The following is a 13,047-nucleotide window of genomic DNA, read 5'->3' on the forward strand; positions in this document are numbered from 1 at the left end:
GGGCTTCACTCTAGCTATAATCATTCCCAGATTAGCTTTGGCTTTGTTGCATCCCAACATATTACCACATTTTTATTATTTTTAATCACAGTCCACCTCATCACCTTGTTAAACATGAAAACTAGGGCAGAAATCTGTTTGGGGAAAAAAAAAAAAAAGGGCTTATTGCCAGGGTCAGATGCTATTAAGGAATGTGGTACCCAGGAATAAAGTGCAGCATTAGCACAGCCCACAGCTGACAGCTACCACTGGGCTGGCTCTCTTCTCAATACTGTTTGGATTCTGGGATTTGGGAAGACTCTCCTGGAGGAGAGAAAACCCAACAACTCTCTCTCTGCAAAGGGCAACTCAAGCTAGAAGGAAAGGTCCAAACCTCAGCCTATGAATACTTCCTAAAAGCAAGTCACAGCACTTGGCAAGATTACTGCAAAAATATTTATCTTCTTGGCAAAGCACTTCCACCACTCACAGACAAACTAGCAAGATGATGCCTAGATAATCAGTCAGAAGCAGCACAGGAAAATAAGCTACAAGGATAAAGGAAAGGATCTCAAGTCTATCAAATGCCTACTTTCTACATCATTCTGTCTTTGCTGAGAGGAGCTATCAGCTTCCCCCAAAGGTACACAGTTACATCTCTGCAGCAGCACAGCAGAGATGTTTTGGCTGGGCACCTCAGCTTGTCACACTTCACAACTGCAAATTCTAATACCTCGTGCTTTCCCAAGTCTCTTCCAGTCCTGGTAGCAGTCCAGGTGGCAAGGGAGAAAAACAAATGCTATTAAGGACTCCAAGATGAGAAGAAGGAATTGACAGAAATTCACTAAAGAACAGAGCTAACTCCAAAATTAGCTAGCTGGCATGTTCCTGGCCAAGTCTAAAGGAAATGGCAGAGCTGAAAGGGCAACACAGAAATAGTAAGAGGCAATTTGTGTACTTCATGCCCAAGACTGAATAGCAAAACTATACAGGGAGGCTTGTACCAAGCAAGTAGCCATGGGGGAGCCCTGACTCAACGTCCACTGGCATCAGCAGAAATATCACCATTACTGTGGAGCTGCCTGCAATCACTATTCCAGACAAAAGGCCTACAAAATCACTGGCTTTTTGTCCTACCTTTCATTCTACTGAAGGCAGGTGACCAGGCTCTATTTTAGAAACCAGATGCAACTCATGACTTTAAAAAGCAATACTGGTATAACCTTCATTTCCTCCTGTTTCTGCTATGTCTCTCAGCCAACAATACACATCACCAGATCAAGTTTGGTTTCAGCAGCTGTAAGCTACACAAAAGGAACCAGTGAAAATCTTTATGGAGGAAATAATATGCAATTTTCTAGCTGAACACCTTTTAAAATGTAATGACAGAAAATAAAATCCTGCATCTGTGCTCAGCAATAACAATCTGTACATGCACAGTAACAACATGACACTTGGAATAAGCAAGATCCAGACAAAAAAAGAGAGCTTACCCAGGCATCAAAATCCACAGGCTTGGAATAAAGACAGCACAAGATAGAAAGGAAGGGAAAGAGAAGAAAAAGAGAAATCAGTGATTTTTGGAGGCTGCCTGCTGCTGTGCAATATAGCTTTTAAGATGACAAGTTTAGAAAAGTTCCTTTAAAATGACAAGCATCTTAAGCAATGCAGTGCTGTCCCCTGTTGGGAACCGTGCTGTTAAAGCATAACAAAAGCACATGCACCCCCTAAACCAAAACCAGAGCAAAGCCCCTACAGCCTGCTGCAGAACCCCCATATAGGGTGGGAGCCAAGCAAAGGAAGCTGGGAAACAGCCAGTTCCAGGGAGCCATGCAAGGTGCTGCACAGTGCTAGAGATGCTGATACACAACATGCTCCAGTGAATGTGCCAGTGCTGGGCAGACTCAAAAGGAGGTGGTCAACAACTGTGCTGCTTCCAATTACGTGCCAAGAACAAGTCATCTTTTAAAGGGCGTTTTTGAATGCACAAGCTGACCTACGTAGCAAGTCATCTTCTGCCATGGACAATTTCAGTGATTCCTAACAGAGAGCCAGTTGACTGATCAGGTTCCCAACCAGTCTCTCCTTCATAGGCAACTGAAAACCTTGAGTGCACAGTCCAAACCTCTGTCACAGCCAAGCTGCCTCCACCTGCTCCTTTTCTTTTGCCCACAAGCCTATTTAAGTGTGCAGACAAAACAGGCTGCAATATTGCCTCTTCTTTACTTGTTACTACTTTTTACTTACACAGTAAGCAAGCAGCAAAGCAAGTACAAGATGATAAACATTTCATGCCCATAATCACCTCCTTTTGAAGCCAAGGCATTTATGAGGCAGGCACAGCTCTCATTTACTGTCAAGGGCTGCAAGCCTTCCCTGCCTCTCAGGGCTACCTTCAATCAGCAGCACATTGGCCAAGCAGGAGCTTCAGAATGGCTGGCCTTTTTTCATTATGATTATTTATTTGAGGGGAGTTGACAGGGCACAAGGAACTTTCCTCTTGGTCACAGTTCACTGCCAGAGGGAGCAGACGGTGGAGGGTAATGTTTTTATGGGATCTGCCATCATTTTAATGGCACACAGAGACTACTTCAAGTAACTGAGGGATGATATGTTATCAGATGTGTGTGTCATCCTTCCTCATCCTTTGCACCCGCTTAGAGGGTTGGAAATGAACATCTACATTTCAGCTGAGGGAAGCCAATTCCCCCTTCCTGCAGATAGGTTTGATATAGCAGCACCAAGTCCTTGGCCAAACAAACCAATGCACAACAGGTGTTTACTGGTAATCACTGACCAATCTTGACAAAAGCCTGATTAGAATAACATTTTTCTTCCTGACGATTTTTACAGTCAGGACAGATGCGCTTAATTTTGTTTTTACATTTTAGCAATTACAGGTCTGTCCATCCTCAGCAGATGGACAGGAGGAACACAGCACTCTTCATGATGCCTGCTATTATTTCAGCAGGTAGGTCATGCACACCATTAACTCTTTACTAGATGTACATCTGTTATCCCTGGGTGCCTGAGCCATGAACTGACACATTGCTGGTGGACAAGCACTCACAGGACAAAATAAACAAAAGGTACTAACTCAGTGGCACTGGACAAGGGCTGAGAAATGAGAGCAAGAAGAAGGAACAGCCCTACCACCAATATGTGTCCCGTAAGATACAATGCTCAGCAGCAAAATCAGGGTTTTAGAGAATATAACATTGTTACTAATCACAGAGCATCTCTTCTGCAGTACTGCCAATACTCTAATTCTGTCAGCCTTCAAGAGAGGGAAAAATTATTACTCCAAGAATAGGAATAGATACACTCCACTGAATGGAAACAGGAAAATTAGAACGTGTAGTAGCACATATATTGCTGCACTGGAAAAAAAAACCCTGATTAAATAAAAAATATAAATAATAATAATAATAAAAATAATAAAAATAATAAAAATAATAAAAATAACCACAACGAGAATGTGTAGTAGCACATATTGCTGCACTGGAAAAAAAACCTTGATTAAATAAAATAATGTAAATAATAATAATAAAAATAATAATAATAAAAATAATAAAAATAATAAAAATAATAAAAATAAAATAAAAAGGAAAATTCAATAGCGCTTCTGGTTTAAGTTTTGCTAACTTCTAAGCATGTGCCAAGACGTCTTTGCAGACCTGCATTTACCAGTCTTGATAATGAGAGACACAGCCTGTCCACTAATATTTCTCAATAATATAAAAAGGAAAATTCAATAGGGCTGCTGGTTTAAGTTTTGCCAAGATGTCTTTGCAGACCTGCATTTATCAGTCTTGATAATGAGAGACACAGCCTGTCCACTAATATTTCTCAAGTTTAAGCAATCCATTTAAGAAATGAGCAATACCTGGTTTCCTTGCTCCCTGAGTTTACTTCCAGCTCCCAGACAGCAGCTTACAAGTTTTATAATTCCAGCCCTGGGATACAAGTCATCTTTCAACACCCTTGGTCAATACTTCTGAACTCTTCTGTTAAAAAGTTTTGGGGTTTTTTGGGTTTTTTGTTTTTTTTTTTTTTTTTTTGGGGGTTTTTTGGTTTTTTTGTTTTTTTGAGGTTTTTTTGGGGTTTTTTGTGGGTTTTTTGGTTTTTTTTTTTTTCCTCTCTTTCAGGTAACCCACTGGACAGAAACCACGGGAACCAGAATAAATACTGGACTTAATTGTTTGAGGTCAAAACCCAGTCAAGATATTCGTCCTAACTGTATCAGAAACAAAAGGTTGCTGAAACAGAATCTCAGGTGAAACCAGCAGCCTCTGTCCTAGGGATTCATACAGACACTTGGAGAAGACTCTGGCTGGATATGGGAACTACACGAGTAATATATCTGAGCTTCTGCAAATTCCACACTTGAGCATTGATTATTCAGGCAGGGGATGCCTTCCCACGTACATATTAACAGTCCAACTTCCAATGGCATCAAGAAAACAGCGCCAAAATCGTATTTCACTCACAAGAGCAATTCCCAGCAACTTTTCCCGGACTCACTACACTACATCACCCTTACATATCATGCACACCACTCAAGTCTGTCACACTCTAGGGAAATGTAAAAATGGCAGTGAGCAATCAAAACACAGTTCTGTGACTGGCAGGGAGGGAGGAAGGATCAGCACAGGGCAGCGGCCTTTGGAAGGACAGTGCCTTTGTTCCCTGATTGGAATCAGCTTCCCCCTGAAGTCCATTTCCTTGCCATAGTCAAGAACTCTGTCACAGAACAGATTGCACTGCAGTGTGACCAATGACTCAGGAATCCAGACTACCAGCTTGGTAGAGATCTCCTATTTAAAAACTCAACAGAAAGTATTTTTAGGGGCACTGCCAGCTTCGGGAGCGGAAGATAGAGTGGGAGATGCAAGAAATGAGAGGCAGCAGGTGCCCAAAACCCAAGGCAGCTGTTGGCAACAACTTTTACATTCATGTCAGTATCTGAAGAACTCTGCAGCACATATTCCAACATCTTGATGACCAGACTTCATCACTGAATGAGCAAACAGTCACTTCTTAAAGCAATAATCCAGCTCTAAATTTATCATGGTCCAGAATGATAGGAATTCAAGTATTTAAAGAATATATCTAGACATTCAGTATCCACTCCAGACTCCTCAACTCTTCCAGTTTAGTGAAAAATTGAAGCAGTATCAATATTAAATGTAATGAGAGTCTGAGATGTAACCAACTGACAATGGAGAGGGAGAAGGAAGAGTTACTGAACAGCAGTAAATTTTGAGGAAAGGCTGGGATGAAATTGCTTAACTCTAATGCATACAGACCATACACAATTCTATAAACATGAAGATGGGAAGCAGCCAAAAAAACCTTGGCCCTTTTATGATTCAGGGACAACTGCATCCTAATACTTATGGCACAGCTACAAATAGGTTTGCAATGGTGACGGTTCATGGTTTTCATTTAAAACAAAATTAAGAGAAACTATTTTATAAAATCCAAAGTAAACCATCTGCTTTCATTGCTTGCTTTAATACTCCAGCCCATTTCCACATTCTCCTTTTCCCACCATCACTTTTATACATGCATACATACAGTTTTCATTTTGCAGGCTGCCAACAGACAAGGCATTCAATGGTTTTAGAAATCTTGCAGAGCATAGGTTCTCTAGAGATGTATGCTCAAGATACTTATTTCTGATAGTAGGTGAGTCAACAACTTGCTCTAAATTTTTATCTTCTCACTTAAATTCCTACTTTGCCTATTAGACTTAAGAACCTTGAAGCCCCTGACAAATTTAGGACAAGAAAAACAAACCAACAACCAAAACTTCAAGAAAGGGCATCATGAAATTTTGTATTAATTATGACTTCTGATCCCAGAATATATTTCAGACTGAATCAATGAGGTATTTCTTGTAAAGCTAGAAACGAAGGCCACTCAACTCTTCTTGGATTATTTCTAGCTCATAATCATTAATGCAGACTCCTATTACACTAGCCTAAGGGTGGCATATGGCTTTCTAGGGATAGGACAGGCGGGGGAAAATAACAGTTATGCATGCCTACATCCCAATCTCATTGCTGTGCCTGCATAGGGGGACAGAGCTCTCTCCTGCCAGATTCCTAAATACCAAATATATCAGCTTTTGAGTCAAACATAGTACTTCACACACCACCACTGTTTTAAAAAAATCAAGATGGCATTCATAATCAACCCATGTGCCTCCAAGCAGTAAAATTTATGAACCCTGAGTGTTCAGATGGAATTCCCTTACCACATTTGCTCTCAGACACTACACACAATTTTTACCTGCCCCTGAACAAAACAGATATTTGTAGGCACAGCCAACAGATACAGACCAGCATAGTAAAATGAATACAAATTTCCTGCCACCAGATTAGAAACTTCTTTTTTTTTAATTTAAAAGTTATTATTGCAAATATCATACAGTTTAAAAGAAATGCAGTTGACTTTGGAGCTACTTTTTAACACAGAGAGACTGTCGTAATTACATACTTGGGTAAGAAAATTCTTGAAAGCCTTCAGCCATGGCCAGGCAACCTCTGGCTGTCTATGAATTCTTCAGCAGGTAGAGAATCAGATGCACTTTCAAACAACACAGCTTGTTTTTGCCCCCTGACAGCCTTGTAAATTTTCCTCTTTTCCCTGCTCCTTCATCCCAGACATATACAAAGCACACTTTACACAGCTTTCTGGGGGCAGATTCCAAGCTACCAACTTGTCAAGGTGCACATGGGAAAGACATACAGTAATTAACATTTAGTATAAATCATGTGGACTCCAAAGCCTAGCTGGAAGAACTACATAAAGCATAGGGGACTCAAAATAAATAGTCTGGGGTAGTCCACATATATAAGCACACTTGTAGTAAGGTGTTACCTATGAAGTAAAACCACATGGAAAAAATAATCAGAGACTACCCAAGAAATTAAAAGCATAGAAGTGAGGAACTTGACCTCAATCTCCCTTATTTCTCCAATCACTTAAGACACACAGGCAGTCAGCACTAAATTTCCTTACAACCAATTCTGAAAAGGCGCCTCCATCTTCACCTGCAGCATTCCCCTGCATCCTAAGCCACAGTCAGTGTTATGAAAAGGCTGCCAATTAAGTTGTGGTTTTGAGCTACAGACAAAATGTCCACTAGAGACTCTGATCCTCGCTTCCAAAGCACTTGCAACCCACTGTGTTTTAGGGAGAGAATATACTGGCTCTCAAATACACACACACTGGCTCCTCTCAAGGCTGTGATAAGAGAAAACGCTGCAAGGTTGCATCTTTTAACAAAGTCCAAGTATATCATAATGAAATCATCTGCAAAAGAAGAGTGTAGATTCAGCAACAAGGATTTCAGGCTATTGTAAAACTGCATTCTTCATTTTTACATTGCAATTGCCAAGGCATGATTGCAAGAGCAACTCACAAATCTATGTCACTGCCAGCAAAATTTTGATTTCCATTATTTTTATATTGCAATTGCCAAAGCATGATTGTACAAGGAGCAACTCACAAATCTATGTCACTGCCAGCAAAATTTTGATTTCCATTTGATAAGATAATTTGCAAAGAGCAGTTTTCCCATTGTGCAAGTGCTTAATGTTTCTAAAAACTCCAAGAATTCAAAGCTGATTCAATGACCATTTACTGGGCAATGCAACACATTCTTGCTTAAGGCAGATGGCTTGGAATATTCAGGAGGAGAGCATTTTCTTTCTTTGAAGAAGCAATACCTGGAAGTCTATCAACAAGGATCATGAACCAGGTGTTGCTATTGTCAAGAAGAAAGTGGCATAGACCAGGTGCAGCAGAAAAAGTTAAGCAGCCTGAGAAATTTTCCTTAGAAAAACATTTTGCTGTCAGTGAAGTTTCTAAAGCCCAAAAATTATGTCACATGCTAAGGAACTGGAGAAGTATTTATTTCTGGACCTTTTAATCAAAAGCAAGAAGCTTGAAATTTAGCTTTAAAATAGGGTACGCTCTAAATATAGCGGTCAGATGACCTGAGAGAGCCAAGATTCATGCTCTATGAGTTTGCAAATTTAAAGAGTCAATACAACATAGTATCACAGAACCCTAAAGACAGATTGCTATATTTATCATAGTACATACTAGCTACAAACATATCTCCACTCTGTTTGCTCTGTAATTATAGTTGGGACACATACAATCATTTATCTTCTGTAGACTCCTTTTGTATGTTACACCTCCAAAGTCAATGAAAGTAATTTTAAGAACCTGTTGATTGATTGATTTATTGATCAAATAAGTTGGCCAGTGCAATAGACTGGAAATAACCAGACAGGCAAGTGATCTGATAAATATTCCTGGAGACTAGTCACTATGGGCACTGAAAGTCAGCAGAAAATAAACCCTTGAAGGCTGGTTCAGGGCTTCTTTTAGAATCTAAATTAACAGTTGGGCCTAAAGCTTTATTCCTGATGCAGACCTGCTTGGTCAAGTGCACTCCCCAGCCAAATGTTTGAGATAACTCTGCAGAATCCAGTGTTAGCTATCAAATTCAGCAGAAAAAATTGGTAAAAGCAGGTCCTGTTACCAGAAGCAATGTGAGAAGAAAGGGAGGTGGGCGTCTTATACACAGTTTTAATCAGGAAGCAGATACTTCTCTCTGGCCAGAGGCATGAAAGAAACCAGGCAGAGAATCACCACTCAGTTTCCAGCACTGGCAGCTGTTTTTTGGTGATTTGGTCAGACTTCACCAAAGCTTTCACTGAGCTCCAACTGCAAAAAGTAGCTCATGCCCCTGGCCAGTGCTGAAAACCACAAACTCATCTATCAAGTACTGACTGAGATGGCCTATTTTTTTTCCTTTAAAAATTTTAATTGCGATTTAATGAGGTTTTCAAAGAAGCATGTTGGCAGCTTATCATAAAACTAAGCTGAACACATCTTGTGCTACTTTTACACTGTCCACTCACTTGTGTGAAGAACTGTCATCCAACTCAAGCAAGAGGCAAATTAGGCTTTAACTCCATTGCACAGGAGTGGTTTCTTATAAGATAGAGGAAAGGAACACTAACAAAGCAGGAGGCAAAGAAAAGGCTTTCACCACTTGATTTGTAAAATATTTTAGATAATCTTTTGGCACTGTGGTTTTGGGGAGTTTACATTTATTCCCAGGACAAAGAAATTAAAAGTCCATGTCAATAGCTTCTTCCACAAGCATAAAATTCTAGCAGGAAAAAAACACATTCAAGTTCAGCCAAAATAAATTATCCAGATCAAATTCACAATCTCTCATAACCTCTCAACATTTCTGAAAATAAATGCCACTCTTAACAAAACAACCTTTAAAATAAAAGCCTTAAAATGTCTATTTATCTCAGAATATTATCCTTCCTGCCTGTCATATATTATATATTACATACATATAAAATCAAAAGAAAAATCCACTCAAACAAACCAACACTCTAATGCTCCCTTTTCCATTTAATGTTTGTTATACACCCACAGAGATCTTAAAACATTTTAAAGGATCAAGCTCTCCTTCTCATTAGTACCACCATCACGTTGCTCTGAACTGTGGACATATAACCTTTTGCACCTTTTCACTCTATTGAATCAATCTCCCCTGGCAACTTCTGGTGTGGCACTCTGCTCCTCCTGCCTCCGGCTCCTCTTCCCTCACTAATTCTGTGTTCAGAACTGTGAAGCACAAAATTAGACGTTTCAAATTAAGCAAGGAGAGAGAACGAGAGAACCTTATTAAATCAACATTAGCATCAGAGTGTCTTTAAAAGAGAAACTCAATTGCAAAATATTACTTGTCTCTGTAAAGCTCTCTACATTGACAGAAATGAGACAGGCAGCAGGTGAAGTGACCTTCCTCCATCCCCACCTTCCTCCTCACACTGGTTACAGAGCTCAAGCTGTAAATGCAGGATCCTTTTCAGACCACAGCCCCCAAGGAAGAAAAGGCTACCTTGAACTCACAAGCACTGGAATTGCCAAGTAAAAAGGACAAGGTCTACTAACATGGTGTTGGGGAAGAAACATTCACATACCAAACAGGGTACCAACACACAAAAGCAGACACCCTTCACCTTCCAAGCTTTCCACAACACTGGCTGCTTCTCTGGTCTCATTACAAAATACAGCCAAATCTTCCTTTCTTACCACAAGACAAAGAGTCATTGCAAGTTTCCATTTAGTCAAAAAGTCATTTAGTTTCCATTCTCAGTCCCCAAAAATTGAAACTAGTGACATGATGGTGATGACCAGCATATTCTGTTCCAAAACACCTCAGCTTTCTGAATACAAACCTCTAGCTGCTGACCCGATACCCTTAAACTCTTTTTGAAGATAAATCACTGGAGTATCATACCATTCCACGGTGAGGGATAATTAGACATGTTGTTAAAGACAGAAATCACCTCTAATACTGCATAGTCTTTAAACATGACTTTTCCTTGGCATTTCTTGATGAAGAGTTGATATTTGCACCTTGTGTCAACAGAAGAAGTGTATACACCTCACAGCACCGAGCAGCAGGCTATGGATTTGTCTGTCGGGTGCCACCTAAAACAGGGAGTGTCTTGGCAGTGTCTTGTAGGGAGGGTTTGCAATGTGTGCTGCTACACTCCTACTGAAACAATCTAAGAACAAAAAATACATATTTCAAAAGTCCTTCAATTAATCAATGTTCCTAGTTCCCATTTAGCGTTCCCATTTAGAGAATATTATCCTAAGGACAAGCAACATGAAAGTAAAGCTCAGTTTCTGATAACAAAACAAAGCTTTCAAAGCATTTTTGGGGAAAACAGACCCTCCCCAAACAGAAATGGAGGCTGAAGCTTTTGATTTCTCTAGTCCTACAGTGCAATGGAAACTTCTGTATCAGCCAGACATTATTGAAAACTCTACATTTTGCCTACAGGTTTCTAAGTGCAGACTCTGTACCAATAAATGGCAGTTTGGGAAGCCAGAGGTGCTGGAAATTCTGATGCCTCTTCAGAGCAGCCATGAAAATGACCACTTCCTCATGTGACAACCATGCTCACCTGCCATCAACTAAGCACTGGGCAAAGCAGCTACTGCACCAGGGTAAAGACAAAGTGCACCAGGGAAGCAGCAAGGAGAAGGAGGAAAAGAAAGCACCCACAAGAACTAGTGACAAAAAGCTGACTTGGTTATTAAAGCGCTATTAGACACCCTTGTTTCATAAAACCAAATGTTTTATTTTCATCTCAAAGGACAACACTAGCTATACAAGACTGCTTGGAGCCTTCCAAAATAAAAGGGTCAGAGGAAAACAAGCGATTTACCATTCAATTATAAAAGCTGAAATATGGGGGAAACAGAAAAGCCTGCTGTCCTAGATGGACAGCTCTTCATACTGACCCAAGCTGGTAAAAAAAGTCTTTACCAAAATATACTGAATTGACTGCTAGAGGCCTTCCAGGAAAGAACCACACCAAGGAAAAACTGAAAATATTTTTTCTGTTCTCTGCTGCACTTAATTCTCCTCTAGCCTTTCACTGGCAGCCTGACACAACTACAAGAACCCTTCTGCTGCCTACAAGACACATCCCTTGCATTTGAAGGGGTTATCACATAGTGCCTTTAATTCAGTAGGACAGTAACTACAGTCATCAACTAAAGTAATTAGTTGACATCCATATGCCCAACACTTTCAGATCTTTAATACCTCCCTTCTGAAAAATTTTCAGGAAACAATCAACTTATAAAAACCACACAAAACACAGAACTAAAAGAAGAATAAACAGGGGAGATAACTTCCACTATCTAATTCTGTTTCTTACAAATTGTTTGTCATTTTGATAACTCAGCATATACCAGCCCCACAAGTAAACACTGAGATAACTAGGATTTAAAGTCACTAATAACTGAAAGCTTGGAAGAGCTTTAAATGGAATCTTTAAAAAACAAAAGGATAAAAAACAACCAGAGGGTTCTGAGGGATTTTATTTTTATTTACTAAAGACATACCATGCTATTCACCTTCAAAGATCTCAGTGAAAATCAACACATGACAAAATTTTTTGAGATAACTACTATTCCAAGAAAACTAAAGCACAAGCAAGATGCAACAATTTGTCCTGATTCATGCAAAAAATACTAGACAGGATCAGGACTGATAAGAGAGAAGAAACCACAGAAGAAACCAAGATTTTCATCATCCATGTAATCAAGCAGATTACCAAAAGGGAAACAGTCATGGTGTACTGGTGCTTGCCTGTTAATATCCTTCCAACAGCGCACAATCAGAAAATTATCTCAGAAGATCCAAGTATAATGGAATGAATGGTTACACTCATTTGAGATGAAGTGAAAGAGCTGGAGCAGCAATCCCCATTTCATTCTGAAGCCTCTAAGGGATTCAGGAAGCAGCAGGAATGGTGGAAAGCCATCCACCAAACCCAGGTAACTCATGTTGCTTGCAGTGATTAACTCACTCTGGGTGTCAGCCTGTCACCTTCTACTGTCAGTGTGGAAAATCCAGTGTAAGCACTGAAAGGATTCTGAAGAAGGGAACAGAAACACTGGAAAAGAAGATGCAAGATGGACACAAAGCAAAGCTAAGAGTCACAGCAACCTTTCTTTTCAGTAATGGCTGCAGCACTTATCCCTCTTTTGAGACATCAGTAAAATGGACCCATCTCATCAGCACTCACTTTTTCAAGCAGCAAATCCAGAATTGATATTCACGGGTTCTGTGACTGACAAAATTGCAATTTAAAAAGGGCAATTAATCACCAGCCACACTGGTGGCTGACTTGCCAGGCTGGGATCTTTTCTCTCCACACCTGCCAACAAACTCACAGGAGGCAAAAGCATCACATGTGCACAAAGCCAGGAAGTGCCATTCTCCCTCTTACCCCAACCCTGGGCTTATGGTGTTGTTACTATTTTTTCTCCCATGCCTGCCCTATTGGGATAAGCCTCCCACCCTTTTCTGCAGCAGTCCCCTTACAATGACCAGCAAATCTCCCTTGCCATGTGGATGAGGAAAGCTTTTCCACATTGCATCTCACTTATGTCAGCCAAGAGTGAGGCTGTGAAGAGTGGAGTGTGTTGGAG

At 40.2% G+C, this 13,047-nt stretch overlaps 1 protein-coding gene across 1 annotated transcript in view; it reads right to left on the reverse strand.

The window, feature by feature from the left end:
• The window catches only part of CHCHD6 (coiled-coil-helix-coiled-coil-helix domain containing 6), a 109,817-nt gene that overhangs the window by 76,412 nt on the left and 20,358 nt on the right, over positions 1–13,047 (reverse strand). The gene's annotated exons all lie outside the window — the stretch shown is intronic.

This window comes from Onychostruthus taczanowskii, unplaced genomic scaffold, assembly GCF_017590055.1.
Source record: "Onychostruthus taczanowskii isolate IOZ18803 unplaced genomic scaffold, ASM1759005v1 scaffold9, whole genome shotgun sequence".
Taxonomy (NCBI): domain Eukaryota; kingdom Metazoa; phylum Chordata; class Aves; order Passeriformes; family Passeridae; genus Onychostruthus; species Onychostruthus taczanowskii.